Genomic DNA, 13866 nt, shown 5'->3' with positions numbered 1-13866 from the left:
CTCAAACTAATAATAATAATAATAATAATAATAGTAATAATAACATTTTAAAAAGTCAGCAAGATTTGAACTAGAAATACCATTTGACCCAGCCATCCCATTACTGGGCACATACCCAAAGGATTATAAAACATGCTGCTATAAAGACACATGCACACGTATATTTACTGCGACACTATTCACAATAGCAAAGACTTGGAACCAACCCAAATGTCCAATAATGATAGACTGGATTAAGAAAATGTGGCACATATACATCATGGAATACTATGCAGCCATAAAAAAGGATGAGTTCATGTCCTTTGCAGGGACATGGATGAAGCTGGAAACCATCATTCTAAGCAAACTATCACAAGGACAGAAAACCAAACACTGCATGTTCTCACTCATAGGTTGGAGTTGAACAATGAGAACACATGGACACGGGGAGGGGAACATCACACAATGGGGCCGGTCGGGGGTGGGGGGAGCTCGGAGAGGGATAGCATTAGGAGAAATACCTAATGTAAATGATGAGTTGATGGGTGCAGCAAACCAACATGGCACGTGTATACCTATGTAATAAACCTGCACGTTGTACACATGTACCCTAGAACTTAAAGTATAATAATAGAAAAAACTAAAATTCCTCTGCTTAATAAATGTCATTTATAAAAAAGCCGACAGCTAACATTGTAATCAATGGGGTAAAACTAAAAGCTTTTCCTCTATGATCCAGAACAAGACATAAATGTCCACTCTCACCAATTTTATTCAGAATAGCGCTAGAAATATTAGCAAGACCAATCAAACAAGAAAAAGAAATAAAAGGCATCCAAATAAAAAAGATGTGAAACTATCTCTATTTGCAGATAGCATGATCCTATGTGTAGAAAATTGCAAAGATTATACACACAAAAAAAGTAGAGCTAATAAATGAATTCAGTAGAGTTTTAGGATACACAATTAACATATAAAAATCAGTGGCAATTATATAGACTAACAAACAAGTATTTGAAAAAGAAATTAAGAAAAAATCCTATTACGATAGCATCAAAAAATACCTAGGAATAAATTTAACAAGGGGGTAAATTTAACAAGGTGATGAAAGATTTGTCTTCAGAAATTTTTAAAACATTGATGAAGGAAATTGAAGAAGACAAAAATGAATTGAAAGATATTCTGTGTTGATGAATGGGAAGAATTAATATTGTTAAAATGTCCACACTACTCAAAGCAATATACAGATTTAATGCAATCTCTATCAAAATTCCAATGGCATTGTTTATGGAAATAGAAAAAACAATTCTAAAACCTATATGGAGCCAAAATAACCCAAATAGCAAAAGCAGTACTGAGAAAGACAAACAAAGCTGATGGCTTTACACTTCCTAATTTAAAATTGTATTATAAAGCTACAGTAATAAAAACAGCATTGTGCTGGTATAAAAAAAGACATGCAGACCAGTGGAACAGAGAAGAGAGCCCACAAATAAATCCAAACATCTATGGTCAACTAATTTTTGACAATGGCACAAGAGGACACAATGAGGAAGAGATAGCCTCTCCAATAAATGGTGCTGGGAAAACTGGATTTACACATGCAAAGGAATACAATTAGATTCTTATCTTACGCCATGCTCAAAAATCAACCCAAAATGGATAAAAGACATAAGTATAAAACCTGACACCATACAACTCCTAGAAGAGAACACAGAGGGAAAGCTCCTCAACGTTGGCCTTGACAATAATTTGGGTATCACCTCAAAAACTCAAGCACAATAATAAAAATATATAAATGGTACCACCTCAAACTAAAACGCTTCTGCACACCGAAGGAAACAATCAACAAAGAGAAAAGACAACCTACAAACTTTGAGAAAACAATTGCAACCACATATCTGATAAAGGGTAAAATTTATAAAGAACAATTAAAACACAATAGCAGAAAAATAACCCAATTAAAAATGGGCAAAGGACTGGAACAGGCATTTCACCAAAGAAGCCACACAAAAATGGCCAACAGGGATATAAAAATGTGATCAACATCGCTAATCATAAGGCAAATGCAAATCAGAACCACTACGAGATATCACCTCACCCATATTAGAATAGCTAGGACCTAAAGGACAGAAGATAACAAATGTTGGCAAGGGTATGGAGAACAGGGAATCCCTGCACAATATTTGGTGGGAGTGTAGGTTGATACAGCCATTATGGAAAACATTAGAAAGGTTCCTGGCTGGGCACAGTGGCTCACACCTGTAATCCTGGCATTTTGGGAAGCCGAGGCAGGTGGATCACTTGAGCTCAGGAGTTAGAGACCAGCCTGGGCAACATGGCAAAACCCCATCTTTACCAAAAATACAGAAAATTAGCTGGGTGTGGTGGTGCATGCCTGTGGTCCCAGCTACTTGGGAGGCTGAGGTGGGAGGATCGTTTGAGCCTGGGAGGCAGAGGTTGCAGTGAGCTGAAATCATGCCACTGCACTCCAGCCTGGGTGACAGAATGAGATCCTATCTAAATAAATAAATAAATAAAGCTTCCTAAAAAATTAAAAATGGAAATGCCGTATGATATAGTTTGGCTATGTCCCCACCCAAATCTTATCTTGAACTGTAGTTCCTGTAATCCCCACATGTCGTGGTAGGGACCTGGTGGGAGGTAATTGAATCATGGGAGTGGTTACCCCCATGCTGCTGTTTTCCTGATAGTAAGTAAATTTTCACAAGATCTGATGGTTTTATAAAGGGGCTTTTCTTTTCCCCCTTTTGCTTGGCACTTCTCCTTGCTGCCGCCATGTAAAGAAGGATGTGTTTGCTTCCCCTTCTGCCATGATTGTAAGTTTCCTGAGGCCTCCCCAGCCCCGTGGAACTACGAGTCAATTAAACCTCTTTCCTTTATAAATTACCCAGTCTCGGCTATGTCTTTATTAGCAGCGTGAGAATGGATTAATACACCATATCACCCAGCAGTCCCTCTTCTTTACCACCTTGTAAAGATGTTTGCACTCTTATGTTTATTGCAGCATTATTCACAAAAGTCAAAATATAGAAACAATGTAAATGCCATAGAAAGACAAGTACATAAATATGATATATGTACATAATGGAATATTTTTCCGCCTTAGAAAAGAAGATCCTGCCACTTGTTACAACATGTATGGACCTGGAGGACATTATGCTAACTGAATAATCCAGACACAGAAAGGAAAATGTGACTGGGTGCAGGGGCTCAGGCCTGTAGTCCCAGGACTTTGGGAGTCTGATGCAAGAGAATTGCTTGAGGCCAGGAGTTCAAGACCAGCCTGGGCAATATAGCAAGACCCTGTCTCTAGAAAAAAAAATTTTTTTTAATTAGCCAGGTGTAGTGGCACATGCCTGTAGTCCCATAACATCATGTAGTCATAGCTACTCAGGAAGAGGAGGCAGGAGGATTGTTTGAACCCAGTTTGTTACAATGAGCTGTGATCATGCCACCACACTCCAGCCTGAGCAACAGAGAGTGACTCTATTCAAAAAAAGAGCCAATTTCCAGTATTCATCATGCTAATTAACAAGTCACTAGCATCACCAATAAAATCCATTAAAAATTAAAAAAAGAAAAGCATTACATGATCTCATTTAATCTCAAAAACACAGAAAAAGAGAACCAACTGGTTATCATGGCTGAGGGAGGCGGAGGAAATGCGGAGATGGAGATCAAAGGATTAAAAAGTAGGCGATATGTAGAATCAGTGTCTGGAGGTCTAATGTACAATATAAGAAGTCAAGTAGTTACATTGTATTGTATTAGGAATTCTTGTTAAATAAGCATATTTTAGCTCCTCTTATTACAAAAATACAAAGTAACTATCTGAGATGATAAATATGTTAATCTGCTTCACTGGAGTACCACTTTACTATCTATATGCATCCCATAATGCCATGTCGTAAACCTCAAATACACATAATTTATCTTTGAAGAAACATAGAGTAGGATGAAGGACAGAGCAAGATGGCAGAAGAGGACTCTTTAGCTGTTGTCTCACTGCAGAAACATCACTTAGAATGACTAGCAACATACATGAATACCTTCATGAGAGCTAAGGAGACCAGGTGAGAGATCAGAGTATGTGGTTGTAACATAATAAAAAAAGATGCATTGGAGAGGGTAGAAAGGACAGTTTTAATTACCTGAATCACTTCTCCCCCAACTGCAGGTATCATAGCACAGAGAGAGATACCATCCACTTGGGGGAGAGATGGAAGTGAACATAGGATTCTGCCTTGTTCCCTAACATTTGGCCCCCAACAATAAAACCAAGCATGAGGCTTACCCCCAAAGCCTCTTAATCCAGGTCAGTAGCCATAGTTTGAGCCTCCTGACCTGCTCCAGTGGCAGGCAAGATCCCATACCCCTTTAAAATTTGCTGAATGTCTGGGCTTCATCACTGCCAGCTGACTAGAGTGGCGTTTGTTCCAGAAAAACCTCAGAGGCAGAGAGGCAGGCATCAGCCAATACTTCAGGTACACCTAATACTGTACCAGCCAGTAGCCACAGCTGCATTTATGGTAAATGCCCTATATTGGTGTACCATTTAAAATCTTTTATATCATATTTTTACTGTGTCTTTTCTATGTTTGGATATGTTTAGATACACAAATACTCACCATCATATCACAATTGCCTACAGTATTCAGTGCAGTCACATGCTGTACAGGTTTGCCGCCCAGGACCAACAGGCTGTGTCATACAGCCTGGGTGTGTAGCCGGCTGTGCCATCTCGGTTTGTGTAAGCACGCTCTATGATGTTCACACAATGATGAAATCATCTGACAACACACTTCTCAGAACGTATTCCTGCCATTACATGATGCACGACTGTATTTAAAATTGTAAGCCTTTTATAGTAAGGGAGTCCAAGGGCCTATCACCAGATGAATGTTAGCTAAGACAGATAGTCATTCCCTGGCACATTGAACTTTCTCAGGCAGGCACTTGAAGGAGCACTGGTTTTATCTGAGGGACATGGCCTTATGCTGTTAGAAGCCATGCTAGAGTTTGGTAGAGTCTCTCAGAGCTTGACCAAAGTTGTCATGTAGTGAGAGTTCTGCCATTTTCACCTGCAAAGTCTTCCCCAGATGCTTCTGTCCATCCTCCCAACACTTTTTTCTTCTTTTTTTTTTTTTTTTTTTTGGACAGAGTTTTGCTCTTGTTGCCCAGGCTGGAGTGCAGTGGTGCAGTCTCGGCTCACTACAACCTCCACCTCCTGAGTTCAAGCAATTCTCCTGCCTCAGCCTCCCGAGTAGCTGGGACTACAGGCCTGTGCCACCACACCTGGCTAATTTTTGTATTTTTTTAGTAGAGACTGGGTTTCCCCACGTTGGTCAGGCTGGTCTCAAACTCCTGACCTCAGGTGATCTGCCTGCCTCAGCCTCCCAAAGTGCTGGGATTAAAGGTGTGAGCCTCCTCACCCGGCCTCTTCTAACACTTTTTATTTCTGTAGTGTTAACACTCCTGTGGACGTTTTGTCTTTGTTTTTCACCCCAGTCCACACCTCTGCTGTTAGTGAGGGGCTCCTGGTCATCACAGTCACATGTGGACTCCCCTGCTCTGTACTTCCCAGCCTTTCTGCCAACAGCACTGGCCTCACAGTGCTGTCCTGGGGATTGAGTGAGATAGCTGTAACGTGGTAAGCCCCACACTTGACACGGGAGGCTCCTAGCAGAGACTGGCCTCAGTTAGTTAGTGGGGATGTTGGCATGTGCCTTCCCCGGTTTCTGAGTCCTGCCAGCCCCGCCAAGGGACTCTGCCACAAGAAGGCAGAAATTCCGTCTGTCTGCCTTACCAGACTCACGCTACCCAGACTCACAGCTGACTGCTCAACACATATGCTGGCTCAGTCAGTCACAGCCGGTAATCCTGTGTATCATGACTGAACTCTCCACGTAGACAGGCATCTCCCTTCTGCTTTCCTTGGTTCCTGGGAAGCTGAATTCGTAGTCAGACGAAATGGAGGGTGGGAAAGGAGGCATACGAAGAGGGTGTTAAGTCCACATAGGTTCTCCTGTGCCAGCCACACAGGAGTGAAGAGGGCTTTGTTTATAAAAGATATAAAAAGCAAACAGACTAAAATATTTAAATCCTACCAGCTAGAAGCAACTGCTCAACACTTTGATAAATTTCTTCGTCGCTTTTTTGTCCAAAGGTTCAGAAGTTTCTGTGTGTCTCTGTAAATAGATACCTTGTCTACAGCATATCCAGCTTTTTATCCTGTTCTTTCTTTCCACGTGAGATTTTTCCACATTACTCTCATGCTCACTGCCTCCCTGTTTTCAGCAAGCCATTGTTTCTCAGAAGCTAACATAATTCCTTGAGAAGTTTATGGCAGATACACTCTTAGGTACTGTCAAAAGACAAAATTACACAAATTTGTTTTTAAGATCTAATTGGGTTTTATGAATGAGGGAAGCCTCTATTCTTCAAAATAGAAGGAGGGCTCCCACTGGGCAATAGCAGAACTCTGGGCTTTGTAAGGTGGGAACGAGGAAACAGAACAATAGAAAAAAATCAGATTGGTTAATATCAGGTTACTTCAGGTTATTTTCTTGTAAGTTAAAGCAGAGGGGACTTCTTCATTATGCTGACTCAGGTAAACTGAGGTCTTTCCAACTGGTTGGTGTGACTTTCCTGTTTTCAGGAAAAAACAGTTTGTTTGGGGATCTACCTGCTTCCTTAGAATTTTAGTCTGTAGTCCCAGCTACTCGGGAGGCTGAAGCTGGAGGATCGCTTGAGGCCAGGAGTTCAGGCAGGTCAGTGCTGGTGAACCAGACCAGTGGGGTCAGTGAAGACCTAGGCTGACACCATATATTAGTCAGGATTCTCTGGCGAAAGAGAACCAAGTAGATACAGAGATAGAGACTGATTTATTTAAGGAATTGGCTCACGCAATTATAAAAGCAGCAAGCCTCAAGATCTACAGGGTGAGTCAGCAAGCTGGAGATCCAGGAGAGCAGATGGTTTAGTTCCTGCCTGCAGGCTGAGTGAAATAGCCAATGCCCTAGTTTGAAGGCTGCTAGGCAGGGGGAGTTCCCTCTTACTTGGCAGATCAACCTTTGTGTTCTTTTCAGACCTTCGTCTGAATGGATGAGGCCCACCCACATCAGGAGCAACAATCTGATTTCCTCAGTCCCCCCAATCTCATGCAAAACACCCCACAGAAACACCAGAAGATGTTGCCCAAAGATCTGGCCCATCAAGTTGACACCAAATTAACCATCACACCCGTCTCCTACTCCGCCCTCATCAGCCAGTGCCTTTAGGGCCTCCTGGGTGTGGCTTCATGGTGACAAGACTGGAGGAGGCCCAGGCATCACATAGGAGGACGCAGGAAGAGGCAGTACCAGCCAGTTCTTCTCTGCGCTGTTTTGTTTGTTTTTGCTTTTGTTTTGAGAGACAGGGTCTGATTCTGTCACCCAGGCTGGAGTGCAGTGGTGCAGTCTTGGCTCACTGCAACCTTCACCTCCCAGGCTCAAGTGATTCTTCCACCTCAACTTCCCGAGTATTTGGGACCACGGGCACTTGCCACCATGCTTGGCTATTTTTTTTTTTTTTCTTTTTGGTATTTTTGGTAGAGAAGGGGTTTCACCATGTTGCCCAGGCTGGTCTTGAATTCCTGAGCTGAAGAGATCCTTCTGCCTTGGCCTCCCAAAGTAAGCCACCATGCCAGGCCTGGTTTTCTTTTTTAATCTTAAAGTCTTTCCCAAAGCTCATATCAGAGTTCCCCACACATCTCAGTGGCCACACAGGTCACCTGGCCTCCTTTAGCTGCAAGCAGGGAAATTGAGTATCTGGGAAAGGAGAATGGGAGTCGCTGTGCTTGTTCATCTTACATCAATTCTGATTGGTCTGGGCGTGTTGCTTCTCGGAAAAATTCTGGGGCTCTGTTAGTCAAACAGAAGAGAAGTGGGGATGGCTACCGGGGGGTCAGACAACAGCATCAGCCACAGGTGACAAACGGAAATCCCGAACCAGTCCTGCTCTTTCGGCTTTGGGTCAGGGACGAGCCTAACTCAGTCACGTGTGTAGAGACAGTCTCTTGGCTTACTTTGTCAGGAGCTGATTCTCTGTATTATGCCTGGAGCTTTATATTTTAATTCCCGTATAGCAGCCTTCTTCCTCTTTCTGTGTCTTGTGGGGTGGGAGGGTGTCTTGCTGTGGACCCCATGGCCACAGCTGAATGGAAACTTCCCCCAGTGGCAGGTGGAGGTCTTGAAACTGAGCATCCACCTTGGTGGCTTCTGTTTTCTACCCAAATGCCAGAGACAAACCAGCCATTCAGCACAGCAGGTCCCCCCGCCACAGTCGAAAGCCTCACAGGGCTGGTCCTGGCAGGTGTCCTGGATGCGCTCAGATGATCCTGTGCCACCTCCCTGACCCGACAACCCATCCACTAACCAAGTGCCCCATGATGTGCCCTGTCTGGGACGGTGCCAGGTGCCATGTCTATGAGATACAGATGAAATATCACGTTTTCAGGATGCAAATTTTCCATCAGATTGTGCTTACGCCTGTGAAGTAAAGTCCCGCAAGCTGAGAGTTTCGGATCTCTAACAAAAGATGCAGTTCAGCTGCCATTCTTGGTACCCCAGCACCCTCCCACTCCCACCACACACACACACACACCCTGGTTGGCCTGACCTTCAGCATGATCACTGCCTGGCTTCGGGCAGAGCCTCTGTCAGTCGAGTTGCTACTGCCCTCAAGGGCAGTACAACTTCATATGTACACTTCATAGTGTGCTAAGACCCTGCACTTAATACAACATAGTATAATCCCTTATATGTCTACAGGCTGTGCTACTAGGGAGCTTGTGGTCTGGCTTAAAGTTTTATGACCTCTGAAAAAATTAAATGTACTTGGACATGACAATAGCCAGACAGGTCAATGTAACTAAATAGGTGGCCCATGACAAGCCCTTTTCTAGATAATGATTTAATACGATAAATTAGTTCAATGGGGAAGTTAAATGAGTAAATGGTAATGGGGCAATCAGTTCTTCGTAGGGAACGGAAACTCATGTTCTAAAATAAATTCAAGGGAGATTGTTGTAGTTTGAAAATATTTCCAGAAATTCTTTTATATTCCTGCTTTGAAGAGTTGGAGTTTAGGTCCTTTCCTTGAGTGTGGGCTGGACTTAGTGATTTGCTTCTACTAGAGTAACATACGGCAAAAGCGACGGTGTGCACCTTCAGAGACCAGGGCATAAAAAGCTCCATGGTCCGGTGTCACCCTCTCTCTTGGATCACTTGTCATGCCATGAGGACACTCAAGCAGGCCTGTGGAGGGGCCTGTACTATGAGAAACTGAGGCCTCCCACCAGCAGCCACGGGAACGAGCCAATTTGGAAGCAAATCCTCCAACTCCAACTGGGCTATTTCTCCAAATGACTGCAACCCCAGTCCACACCTTCAGTACAGCCTCGTCAAAGACCTTGAGTCAGAGCCACTCGGTTAATATGCGTTCAAATTCCTAGCCCACAGAAACTGTGAGATAATAAATGTTTGTTGTTTTAAGCCACCGAGTTTTGGGGGCAATTTGTTATATGGTAATAGTTCATTAATTAAAAGATCAAAGGGAAAAATATTTTAAAATTAATTTTAAAAAAAAACAGAACTGGGCCTTGGAGGAGAAAGGACCTCTAAACTTTAATGAAGGATTCCTGTATAACCTGAATATGGGTTTTGCCAGCCCACGCAACAAATGAGGCCACATCAGCCACGTCATTGGATGATGCCAGCTTGTGGGCCAGAGTGGAGTGTGGCCACAGGGCATCTTTTCCCCTTTTTGAAGTTTCCTGACTATGGCAAGACTGCCAGTATTCACCAAATATCCACGAGATCTTCTAAGCCCTGGCCTCCTTTGCAGTTAGAACGGAGCTGTGTGACCTGGTTCTGGCCAAAGAGAGGTGGTTGTAAATGACGTAATTGCACTTCTGGGCCTAGCCCTTAAAGCATCCCATGGGGTCTTCCAGCCTTCTCTTCTCTACAGTGGCAATTCTGAAGGCCACACATTCCAGATATTATGGCTGCAAGACAGAAGAGAGCAAACTGACTTACAATGAAGTTTACGTGAAGAACAAATAAACCTTCTTGTCTTAGGCCACCGGGAGGGAGGGTGTATTTGTTACTGCAACCTCGTCTAACTATCCTGACTACACCATTGCCCTTTTCTAGCATTGCTGGGTCTTTGAGGTATTCCATGTGTCCTCCAGGGCCAGTCCAGATTGTGTGTGTCTACACTGCTGTCACCTCCAGTTTAGTAACAGTGCTTTGTACAGAAAGATTATTGCCAAAGTTCTCGGGACCCTGGTGCCCACCACACAGGCAGATATGAACGTAAGCCTTTCTTGTAATTTTTCCTTAGTCCAGTCACAACCAGACCATCATGCTTCAGAAGAGCTACTGTTCGGAGAATAACCTGCCACAGGCTACCTTCCACACCCACAGACCCTGGGCAGTCTCGTGGGGCCCCTACGGGGCACTCCCTGCCATCTCCTGACCTGCTCCCTCAGTGTTTCTCTGGACTCCGACACAGCCAGACCCAGAGACAGGGAGGGGTCAACCACTGACCCAGCTAAGGCTGCACTTTTCAAGTCCTCACATCCTGCCCCAACATCTTCCGCTTCCCAGGGAGATAGAGAAAGGTGATCCACTCCCCTCAGGAAGACACGGTACCTCCGGGAGTGTGACCACAGCAACACCAATCATGAATACTCAGATAGTGCATACTGTATGGCGCCATAAGATCTGAGCCTCAAGACTGCCCAGCTGTGAGTCCTGGGACAGTTTTCTTACCCTTTCTGTTCCCCCATCTGTAAAATGGGGATGTATGCAGTGCTGTCATCAATGGGTTATTGACAAGATTCAATATATCAATATGTATGTTCTAAGTGCCTTACATATGCTAATTTAATTTTCACAACTCTGTGAAGTAGGTATTATTATTACCTATATTCCAGATGAGGGAGCAGAGACCAAAGATTACACAACTGCCCAGTCCCATAAGAAACCCAGAGCCCCACCACACAGATTCAAGAAAATACCTTGGAGCAGGTGCCATTTTTCAAGAACTCTCCATCCAAATTAGGGAAAGACAGCTCCTTTGATTTTCTCCTTTCCCAAGGTCTTATGAAACTGTGAGTTAATCCATGTGTACAAGAGGACATCCAGTTCTCTCTCTTTTAAAACAAAAATTTCCTCCTCCTGCCAAGTTGGCAGAGGCTTGTAAGGGTGGTGTCCTAACAGCCTCCTGCTTGGTCTTGGCACTCTGTGGCTTGTGAACCACAACCAGAGATGAATATATCTACAGGAGGAGAACAAGCAGCTGGGCTTGAACCAGCAGGTGCCCAGGCCATAGCATTTCAAAGACGTCAAAGATCACAGCCTCAAAACTACCAGCTGTGTGTCCTGGGACAATTTGCTTTCCCTCTCTGTTTCCCCTTCTGTAGAACAGGTATATGTATGTGCATATATATATATATATACACACAGTGCCTTCATCAAAGGGCTGTTGAGAAGATTCAATGTATCTATATATATATAGCATTTAGAAGAGTGCTTGGCACAAAATAAGCCCCATAAAATTTCTCGCTGTTGTTGATTATCATTTTAGATGTAAGTGTCAGTCAGAACTCCTGACACAGACATCTCCCTTTCCACAGGACCCAGAAATGAGAACAGTAGGAGGCTGCTTGTTCCTTCCAGACCTTTTCCCAGGGACTGTGGGTTATCCCTTAAGAGCCTCTGGTAACAGGTTTCTCCAGATTCATCCCACGGTCCCTTCCAGCTCAACAGCGCCACCTGCCACACAGATTTTACACATCCATGTAAAGCTTGAGGGATGAAAGGAAATTGTTGGTGTTAAAGGGCAAGCAGGAAAGAGAACAGCAATTGATGGCCAATTCAAAAGGTGAATTTCTTTAATAAAGAATGTGTTCCCACAATGGACACAAACTCTACAAAAGGTACCGAAAGACTTGATCTAAGGACAGGACAGGCAGTCCCTGGGAGAGATGGCTCAATTGGGTGACACACATGATAGAAGGGTAAAGAAAATTAAACCACCAGACACTATTTGCTGCCTACAAATTTAGAGAAAAAACAAACCTGCCACAACCCAATCCTGGGGAGGTGAGTGAGTAAAGAGCTTTTACTTATAGTTGGAAGCTTTATAAATTGAAATACTCCTTCTTGAAGTAGTAGTTTAGCAATCTGATGCAATTTAGGATTATTTATGTTTACATATAATTTTTGAATATATACTATATTCTTGTGGTTCAAAATGCAGGAGTATAAAGACGATATGCACTGAAAATTCTCCTTCCCACCCTTCTCTTCCAGCCAGCCAGGTGCCTCCTCACCGACAGCCCCAGTTAGTGGTTTCTGGTGTGAACTTTCAGGAACATTTTTATGAACATACACAAATATGTACACATTCATTTCACCCTTTCTTATGCAAATTATAACATAGCTTGGCACATTGATTTCTTTATTTCACATACATCTTGGAGATTTTCCCATACCATTTTATAAAGAGGCCCCTCTTCCTTTTTTATGGCTGAAAGTAGTACATTGCATGCTGTTATGGGTTGAACTGTGTTCCCCCAAAATTCGTATGTCGAAGTCCTAACCCCAGATACTTCCTAATGTGACCTTATTTGGAAACAGAGTCATTGCAGATGTATTTAGTTAAGCCGAGGTCATGCTGGAGTGAGTAGTTTAGGGCCCTAATCCAATATAACTGGTCTCCTTAAAAAAGGGAGAAATTTGCACACAGGCCTGCATGCAGTGAGAAGGCTGTGTGAAGGTAAAGGCAGAGACTGGGTGCTGTGTCCACAAGCCAAGTGTAGCAGGACGAGTCGCAGACAAAACTCCTCAGACACCGGATTAAAGAAGGAAGAGGTTTTTACTCGGCCGGGAGCGTCGGCAGACTCACGTCTTAAGAGCGGAGCTCCCCGAAAAAGAAACTCCTAGCCCTTTTAAGGGCTTACAACTCTAAGGGGTTCACGTGAAAGGGTCATCATAGATCAAGTAAGCGTGAGGAACGTGACTGGGGGCTACACACATCAGCTAACAGAACAAAAAGTTTTACCGTGCTTTCTCACACAATGTCTGGAATTTACAGATAACACCAGTAGTTTGGTCAGGGGTTAATTATTATTATTATTACTATTATTATTATTATTATTATTATTATTATAATTATAACCACCAGGGCCGGGTGGTGGCGCCAAGGTCGTCTCGCTATCTTCTGTTTCTTTCCAACTTTGTGCTTTCTCCCTTTTCTCCTGTCTTATAAACTAGGGAAAAGGGGAGGTTGGGGAGAAGCTGGGAAGGACAACAGGAGAAGTGGTGGTCTCAGTCCAAAGGAACACCAAGGATTTCCATCAAACCACCAGCAGCTAGGTACAAAACGTGGAACAGATTCCCCCTCACAGCCTCAGAAGGAACCAAACTTGCTGACACCTTGATCTCAGACATCTAGCCTCCAAAACTGTGAGACAATAACTTGTTTCTATTTAAGCCACATTGTGTGGGGTACTTTCTTACAGCAGCCCTGGAAAACTAATACACGTGAATGTACAATAATTTATGTAATCATGTCTTTAGTTTGGACCTTTAGGTTTTCTCCATCTTTTACTTTAGACACGCTATTGTGAATAACCTTTTCACACACCATTTCATGAGTGTGTGACTATACCAGCAGGGTAGACTCGTAGAGGAGAATTGCTGCGGCAAAGAGTACGTGCACGTCCATCCACACCGCATGGTGCCTTCCCTGGAGGTGGGGTCCGTCAACACCCCACCAGCGGGGAAGAGTGCTTTCCCCACCATGCTGTCACCA

Source organism: Pan paniscus, chromosome 4 (genome assembly GCF_029289425.2).
Source record: "Pan paniscus chromosome 4, NHGRI_mPanPan1-v2.0_pri, whole genome shotgun sequence".
In the NCBI taxonomy this organism is placed as follows: domain Eukaryota; kingdom Metazoa; phylum Chordata; class Mammalia; order Primates; family Hominidae; genus Pan; species Pan paniscus.
Note: the sequence above shows the minus strand (reverse complement) of the source record.